Source organism: Coturnix japonica, chromosome 1 (genome assembly GCF_001577835.2).
Source record: "Coturnix japonica isolate 7356 chromosome 1, Coturnix japonica 2.1, whole genome shotgun sequence".
NCBI classification, from domain to species: domain Eukaryota; kingdom Metazoa; phylum Chordata; class Aves; order Galliformes; family Phasianidae; genus Coturnix; species Coturnix japonica.
The window spans coordinates 42,462,934-42,471,352 of NC_029516.1; the positions used below are offsets into that span (position 1 = coordinate 42,462,934).

The window sequence follows — 8,419 nt, forward strand, 5'->3', positions numbered from 1 at the left end:
AGAATTACGTTAAAGCGGGGAATAGTCACCTCCTGGATGCAGCAGCGTCCCGTAGCACGTTGTTAACGTTGGTCCGGGGCAAAATAAGCGTAGGGGAGAGCAGCAGTGGAGTAGCAGGCCGCAGATCAATGAAACGCAGAGAAGATGGTCAGAGTAGCAAGGTCTCAGGAAGTGGAGTCTCAGGCAGCAAGGTCCCTCGGAGCAGAGTCTCGAGCAGCAGTCCCAGAAGAGATAATAGGCAGCAGTAGGACAACGGTGGAGGAATCTGAGGTCAGATACCTAGATACCCTCAAGGTTCTTCAGCATGCAGGCATCTTCTTCAGCATGCAGGCACTCGCGTAGAGAGGCATCTGATGACAGAAAACCTCCTTGTTTCCGTAGTGAGGCATCTGGTGTCAGAAAACCTCCATTCGGGGTTTGTCCGTGCCCTTTTTTTCCTTCTTTCCAGCCTTCGAGACATTTCGGGATGGCTCTGGTCAGAGTCCTGTGATTTCCTCAGAGATGTCAATCTTCCTTGAGATGGACCAACACGAGAAAGACCACTTAAGGGCCATCAGTCCTCTGAGATGGCCATCTTCCTTGAGATAGGCCAACACAAAAGACCACTTATGGGCCATTGATCAGTATCTTATCTCCCCTTCGTAGCTCCCGGACTTGTCCATCTCCTAAACAAAGGGATTTCTCGAACCTTGGTTCCTGTGTATCTCAGACAAAGGGAGTCCTGGAACCTTGGCCAGGACTTGCCTGAACTTGTCCATTTCAGCAAACTTTGAGACAGTAATGTAAAAAGCATGGCCTCTTACAACCAGATGCAAACATACGTATGTAAAGACTATCTGGGCTGCTTTGCTCCTTCAGTGCCTCAAGCCTGGTGGTTTCCTTGTGCTATTTTCACCAGCTTGCTCACACAGATCCTTCTGTTACTGGGGATAGTAGGAAACAAGCTATGGGTGGGAGGCCACAGCAGCACCCACATAAAGCACGGACACATCACGAGCCCGGCGCCACCTCCCTGCGGTGGGGCGGGAGGCGCAGGGGGCGCAGGGGCCGCAGGGGGGGTGACACCGTAGGCCGCCAAGTATCGCACGGTTCCTCGTTAGTATAGTGGTGAGTATCCCCGCCTGTCACGCGGGAGACCGGGGTTCGATTCCCCGACGGGGAGAAGTCTGATTTTTCTTTTTTTTTGCTGTGCGACCGACCGCCGTTGGGTGCAGCTGCTGTTCGCAATAACGGCAGCCAAAACAGGCTGCACACGGGGGGGCGCTTTTTGTTCTTCAGGGCAGGCAGCGCAGCCTGGCGGGAGCAGTAAGAAAACAACTGTCAGCCTCCCCGTCGGGGAATCGAACCCCGGTCTCCCGCGTGACAGGCGGGGATACTCACCACTATACTAACGAGGAACGCTTGACAAGCCTTTTTCCTGGCTAGATTTAACCTCTGTTCTTCAACGCCCGTGGGGTCAGAGCGTTGCGGTGGGAACAGACAAAAGGACGGTCTCTCGGTCGCAGAAATAGTCTGAGGGCCGCGGAATTGGAGCGAGCAGACACGAGCCGCCGTATGGCGGCAGTGCCGCGGGGAGTGAGCTTTACACCACCAAGGGAGCGAGAGGCCCCTGGTGCTGGTAGCCGGTGTGTGGGCGAGGGGCGTCAACGGGTCTGAGCGGGAAGTGAGCCCATGGCGGGGATAAAAAGGAGGTTCGAGGTGGCAAAGTGGGTCAGCCGTGGGCAGCCGTTGTGGGTGAGTTGTAACGCTCTGCCTGCGGTACGCCAGCAGGACCTCGTGGCGCAACGGTAGCGCGTCTGACTCCAGATCAGAAGGCTGCGTGTTCGAATCACGTCGGGGTCACACAGCTTTTGTTTCCGTCCCCTTTCTTTTTGCCGCCTTCATCGCCGAGGAAAGGGCGGGACGGGCGCCGTTGTTTGTTTTTGGTTTGGAGGCGGGATTTCGGGTTTCCTCGGGAAGAGGCTTGGGTAGAACGAGGGGAAGGGAAGGAGGTGGGGTGTGTGTCCAAAGCTTACAAAGACGAGGGAAACGAAGAGAAATCGGAAAGATGCATAGAAAGAGCAGAAAAAGAAGTGAAAGGAGGGTTCAGGTGTTACAGGACGGGCCAAGAGCAAGGGGGGCAAGTGTGGTTTGCTTTTAGGAACAGAAGGCCAACAAAACCCTGATTTCGAGGGAAATACTCACTGAGGTGGTGCTGGTTTTCAGCTGTGAGGTAGTGGAATGTTCCCAGAGTGGCCATTTCCAGAGGCAAAAAGGTCGAGAAAAGACTTTGTTTTGTTCTAGATATGAGATAAGGAGACCGAGAACTAATAGCTTTGTTATCTGGGTGGACTGGGAAGTGGGACACTTAATGAAATTAAATGTTATTAACTAAAGGAAGGAAACAGAACAGTTTGTTAAAGTAAGTCGTGAACTTAAGAAACACAGAAAAACGTGGCAGAGAGAAGATTCAAGTTTGTAAGAATATAAACCATGGCAGAAAGCGAAGAGAATAGAAAAGGCTTAGAAATCACACTACATGGAGTCAAGAAAATATTTTGTTTTTTTTAAAGCAAATACTTCTGTTTTTGCAGCCTGATCTTTGTTTCATATACCCTGAAAAGCTTGGAAATGGAGAGCCCTGCAGTCTTATCTGCTTTGCTCCGGTGCTTTGCTCTCACTGCTGCTCTGACGCCCACAAGAGTTGTTTAACCCTGATGCACCGTTTGTTGTAACTTAAATCCAGAACTCATGCCATTGCTGGGTGGCAATGGGGAACAATTCATTCCCTTCCCTTTTGTAGCAGCTTGTTAAGTATTAGAAATGTGTTAGGTCTCTCTATAGATGCCTGCTTCCAAGTTATGTTTAACTTCTTTCTACTTTTCCAGATCATTCCCAGTTTCTTAGGATTAAACTGAGGCCTTAGTATGTCCACCAATATATCCAGTATATTTGCAGTCTCTGATAGGTTCCTCTCATCTGCAAATCTATGCATTGTAGCCTGTCATCCTAGTTTCTAGTGGAAATATTGCGTAGAAGAGAATATGTAAATTATTGGCAGTTTACACATAAAAATATTGATGGTTTTCTTGAAATATATATATATTTCATATACATAGATAGGTTTTCTTGCAGAAATTAGTTAAATATTAACCATTTTGGAAGAAGCTGTGAACCTACCACCCACCAGTTTTAACTACTGTAAGTTTTCCTGGCTTGCTTTTGATCATATTGCATGAAAGATACTGGTACAGTCAGAATATGTATATAGTCAGGATATATACAATATAGATATTGAGTGAACAGACAGTGAGGTGGATCAAAAACTGTCTGGACAGCCAGGCATAGAGGATAGTAGTCCATGCTGCAATGTCTGGTTGGAGAGCAGTAACAAGCAGAGTACCCAAGGGGTCAATACTGGGTCTGGTCATGTATAGCACCTTCATTAACAAACAGAACAATGGAGTGTAATGAACTGTCAGTAAATCAATAGATCATACATAACTACTGAGAGTAAATTATTCACTGTAAAGCCATGTCCCCATCCAGAGGGGCTTAGGCAGGCTGGGAGGGTGAGCTGGTGAGTCTCATTAAGTTCAACAAATGCATACTCCTGCAATGGGGGAGGGACAACCCATGTACCAGTACATGTTGGGGGCCACACAGTTGGAAAGCAACTCTGCAGAAAAGTGGTGGTCTTGATGAACACCAAGTTGAACATGAGCTACTAAGCCACCATTAGCCACTAATAAAGATAACAATATTTGTGTCAGCATTAGGCCAAGCAGTGCCAACAGGTCAAGAGAAGTGATCCTTCCGGATCTGTTTGCTCTGCTTAGCATTGGTGAGGCCAACAACTGCTGTCCAGTTCTTGATCCTGACCACCAAGATGATGAAGGGACTGGAGTACCTCTCCTGTGAGAAGAGGCTGAGAGAGCTGGGACTGTTCAGCCTAGAGAAGAGGAGGCTCAGAGTGAATCTTATCAATGTCTATAAAGAGCTGAAGGGGGGGTGCAGGGAAGATGGATCCAGCCTTGTTTCAGTTGACAAGACAAGAGGCAATGGGCAATGAATTGGGACATAGTAGGTTCTACCTGAACTTCAGGAAGAACATCAGAGCTGTGCAAGCGATGGAGTACTGTCAAAGGCTGCCCAGAGAGGCTATGGAGTCTCCTGCTTGGGGATCTTCAAAAGCAAACTCGGACGTGAGCCTGGGCAGCCTGCTCTGGGTGTCTATGCTTGAGTGAGTGTTGAACTATGTAGGTTCTTAAACATTCTCAGTTACGGAGAAGCCTTAGAAGAAAAAGGAGGTGAAGAAAACTAGACTGGATGCATAGTGCGCTACATGTTGCCATGCTCCTACAAAATGTCTTATGTCTTTACTTAAGTTCCTGTCAGAGCCAATGGATGTAAGAAGCAGTGGCAATCTGCTTGCATTCCTGCGTTGCTGCCAAAGCAGGTGCGCTACTCCAAGCATTCCAGATTGTTGCCAGATGATACCCTTGGCTCGCAGAGTTCATCTAATGCCAACACCGAAGAGCTATTAATAGGAGCAGATGTTGTCAGGCTGTGGTTTCATACTGTAGCTAACATGAGTGCAGGCTGTCACACAGTTGTCAGTCTTGCATCCCTCTGACCATCCCTGCCTGCCTGTTTCCACCATTCCACTTGCATCGCGTCTTGCAATTGTACAGCAACAGCTGCTGGCTCAGCATGAGGGCCTGGCAGCACAGTGCTAGAGCTGACACAAGGAAAGTGTCAGCAGTGTGAGGCCCAGGACAGAACAGAGAGAAGAATCATCCCTTTCAACAAGCCGCAATCACCATATAACAAAATAATTTCATTCAAAATTAAATGAGAAAATTAAATGCTGCATTCAAATTTTGCCTTAAGCTCTGTCTGCATACTTCAGTAGGATCTGACAGTTCTGTTCCCAGTCTGCACTGAAATCAACCCCTGTATATCAGAAAGCCAGTGATATGGTTATTAATCACCTATACCATTGTACACATTTCTTTCCCTGCCTGGGTACAGTTGCACAGGCTTTCCACAGAGCTGGCCATCCCTATGCTCAGACTGAGGGCAGCCCATATGCCCCATCAGGTAACCTGTAGCATTCCCCAGCTCCACGAGTGTGGAGTAGCAGTAAGTCGCTCTAGGAAGTACAGTTACACTATGCCATAATGATCGGGAAACTGCTTGTGTTATTTGTATGAAGGCTTGCCAGTTTCTACTGCCTAAGAGGAAGTGTTATTTTGTTGTCAACCCACCATAAACCAAGACTGATTAACATTTCATATAGGTTTTTTACATTGTTTAGATAATAAAATTTCCTTATCAGCTCAACAAGGGCACATCTGTAGCACTTCCTTAAATGTCTCTGCCATGAATGGATTTACAGTTCTCGCAATTTTCCTATGTATTTTGAGGCAAATATTATACACGAATGCAAATTCTACACGTGTATTTCATTATGGATTAAATATCATCCAGAAACTCTGCTGAGTTGAAGGTAATTTTTTCATCATGCAGATAGAGATAATACCTTTTTTTAGTGTAGTACAGCATGAACGACATGCCTTGTTTTTATTGGTGGCATTAGAAATTAAGAATCATAAACTTGGTGGAACTCTAAGCTAGAAATCTGAGATAATTCAGAAGGCATTTGGTCTTTTCATATCAAAGATGACTTTATGACTGAAAATATCTTCTCACACTCAGGAAAGTGAACAAATTCCAGACATCTGGGAGGATCCTACAAAGGAAGGATTTTTGGCTTCTGCTTTTAGCATATTTCACATTTTTAGGCAAGCTTACAGCTGCTTTTCAACCACTGAAAATCACTATAGTCTCATACCATTTTCACTTATTTCCCTACACTTCCTTTTTGTCACCATTCATACCGACAAGGGATAAAATGTGACTGCCCACTTCTCATGTAGGTGTGGGTATTCTGGTCTTTGAAAGCCAGAACTTGCTGTTAGCAGGGAACACTTAGGTACTAAAACACTTCTCAGAAGGCATGGCAAAGCTACAGGTTGGTATTCAATATTTAAAATGCAAATCGTCTAATAGACATATGTACCACTTTTTTTTTCCCCCTCTTTTTCTGAAAATTAGAAAGCTCTTTTGGGCTTATCTACAGTTAACTTGTTCCATTTGGCTGCTGCGTTATGCTACAAAATGTAAGCTCTGTTTCCCTCAAAGAAAATAAACAGTGGAGGTGCCGATCCTTAGCTGTATCGAGATCTGACTAAAGTGACTGTTGCAGGTTTGCAGGTTCCAGTGCTCACCATTGTGTGTGTGCACATTTTGGCTCTCTTCCTTATTTCTTCTCCTATTCTTACCTCACTGGGAGAATGCCTGTTTCTCCCAGGGAGAAACAATGAAAAGGGTAGGGCTGAGGAATAAGGGACCGTTTTGTACCAAGGGTTTTTGGCTTCACAGAGCAGTCTAACGCTCTGAAACAGGGTGAGACAATGTGTCGTATGATGCTTTTTTAGCTTTGGACTCTGTGGTAACAGCCGAAGGTGAGACAATAAAAGCCCAGTGTCTGTGCAGTGTAAAAATGTAACCGAAAAAGAAACCATTAATGAAACATGATACATATTTATATGGTAGAGGAAATAGCTTACAAAACATAACAAAATGTAAATGCAAGCTGTAAGTAAGGCCAACTGAGACTGCGGTTCCACAGTCGCTCTCCTGGGTTTTGAAGTTAACCAAAGCATTTGATCATTTGATACTGAGCTGCTGCTGTCTTTATGCTTCTGTGTTACGAAGCCAACATAAAGCCAGTGAACACACCCATTTTTTAATGGACAAAGTTAAATCCAGAATTCTGGATATCCAGAATTGCGCTGGTTTTCTATGTCGTACCATAGTGCTGTTGCATTTTTAATGCTACAGCATGTACATTAAAACCAGACAACATCAATGTAATTTGTTTAAAAGGTGCAAATTGATTTCAAGCTCAACATTTTCCATCCTTCCACTGCTAAGGGTCACTCACAAGAGAATCCAACACCAGCTGTATTGGATATACTGAACTGTGTAAGGAGTTGCATATGGCTGCTATATGCCACTGAGAAGCAGACAGAGAAAACAAGCTTCAGGCCAAGAGGATAATATCAATTATTGTCAGTAGGGATGTTAAAGGCGTCTGCACTGATTTTCTAGATGTTTTGATCTGAAAGTAATGCATCCTCTTTTATTTCCATGGAAACTACGTGGTACAAAATGTACAGCAACACCATTTGATAGAGCAAATTCTTATCTACAAAACACCACTTTTTTTCAGCATATTCATCCCCACTAGCTGTACCATTTGCCAGCAATAAGAGCCTGCATGTCACATTGTTAAAAGCTTCACCAGCAGAAGTGACCCACTATTACTGCTGTCACTGCTGAAATGCACCAACCTACCGCCTCTCTGTGCTTCAGTTGCTGTAGGCTGTCTTTCCTCTATTGACTTTGATTAAAGTTTCCCAGACCAGTTTCCCTTGAGGCTGTTTTAAAACATTTTTGACTTGGTATGAATGGTGTTTCTATTTTTCATGTTAGTACAATAGCTAAAGAACCTCCTCATTGCTGCATTTCTGATGTATGCTGTTTCAATCTGCAACAGGTTTCAGATCTTACTGATATGAATAAGATGCAAATACTGAAAGCAAAAGAAACATCTGATTTCCAATGCACCTACTAAGGCTGCTCCAAAAGTAAGGCCTCCTATTTAGTTCTCTTGACTCATGAGAGATGGATGTTAGTGTCATAGCACTGGAAGGGTTGACCCTTCCCACCAATATTCCATTACATTTTGTTGCCATGTGACTGATGGAAGCAGAGGGGCAGACTGATGAAACGGCACCTGACATAGAAGTGCATATGAAGCAAAGATCCACACTTGGAAGCCTCAGTCTTGCCGTGGGCAGAGCACTTTAAATTCCCCTCTGCAACAGCAGCCCTCAGCAATGGTGATGGCTGGGCAAACCGGAGTAACAGGGACAGAGCAAACCAAACCAGAGGGAAATCTACTACAACATGAAACTCCTTCAGGAGTTGGACTCAATTAGCTCGGGGTGCTCCGTGACTCTAAGAGTGGGTGCAAACACTGATGACCCTGTTTCACAGCTGGGATCGATGAGTAAATTTACACAGCCACTCATTTATTTCCATCTCCGATACTTCAAACACGCGGGGTGCATAATCAGATGTAAATTTCGAGCAGCTCCCATAGTAAAACATAAGCAAATTACAGCGGCGGGCATTGCCTGCGGACAGCATGTAAACACAAGGGCTGAACTCGGGTTAAATCTCAAACTTCTCCCTCCTTTCGCAGCGTGTGAAACACTTGGACTCATCGCTACTGTGGGGCGCTCTTTTTAATTCCCCATGGCCATGAAGAGCAGCGGGCTGCCCGCAGCACTGAGGGCGGTGTATG

The 8,419-nt window shown here is 45.4% G+C and overlaps 3 non-coding genes across 3 annotated transcripts; 2 read left to right on the forward strand and 1 right to left on the reverse strand.

Annotated features, from left to right (window-relative positions):
* The first annotated feature begins 1,090 nt into the window (after positions 1–1,090).
* Positions 1,091–1,162, forward strand: TRNAD-GUC. Its single transcript has one exon. It is a non-coding gene; the product is annotated as a tRNA-Asp (tRNA).
* Positions 1,163–1,325: 163 nt separating this feature from the next.
* TRNAD-GUC lies at positions 1,326–1,397 on the reverse strand. Its single transcript has one exon. It is a non-coding gene; the product is annotated as a tRNA-Asp (tRNA).
* A 373-nt stretch (positions 1,398–1,770) lies between these two features.
* On the forward strand, positions 1,771–1,842 carry TRNAW-CCA. The gene has a single exon. It is a non-coding gene; the product is annotated as a tRNA-Trp (tRNA).
* Positions 1,843–8,419: the final 6,577 nt, after the last annotated feature.